The 319-nt window shown below is 74.9% G+C and overlaps 1 protein-coding gene across 2 annotated transcripts in view; it reads right to left on the reverse strand.

Annotated features, from left to right (window-relative positions):
• The window catches only part of PHF23 (PHD finger protein 23), a 4,320-nt gene that overhangs the window by 2,932 nt on the left and 1,069 nt on the right, over positions 1–319 (reverse strand). The gene's annotated exons all lie outside the window — the stretch shown is intronic.

A 319-nucleotide genomic window follows, 5' to 3' on the forward strand; every position in this document is an offset into this window, starting at 1 on the left:
CCCGCCATACCGCTCCCCGGACCGAGCCCGGGCTGCCGCCTGCCCCTGTCCTTCACACGCGCCCAAAGCCCGGAGTTCCCACCCCGCCGCGCTCTACCGCCCCGGGCCCTCCGCGACCGCACACGCCGCCCGCCGGCCCCCAGGGTCTAGGATGACCACGCCGAACCGCTCCCCGCCCTCTGGCCCCTTCTACTCGAGCACGAGGCCCGGCGCGCCCCTCACCCCCACCAAACACACACGGGCTCACACATCCAATGCCACTTCGCGGCCGGGACAGACCCGAGAGCTCTCACCCGGACGCGGCCCCACCTGCCCCCCC

The sequence above is a fragment of the Lipotes vexillifer genome, unplaced genomic scaffold (genome assembly GCF_000442215.2).
Source record: "Lipotes vexillifer unplaced genomic scaffold, Lipotes_vexillifer_v1.1 scaffold611, whole genome shotgun sequence".
In the NCBI taxonomy this organism is placed as follows: Eukaryota; Metazoa; Chordata; class Mammalia; order Artiodactyla; family Lipotidae; genus Lipotes; species Lipotes vexillifer.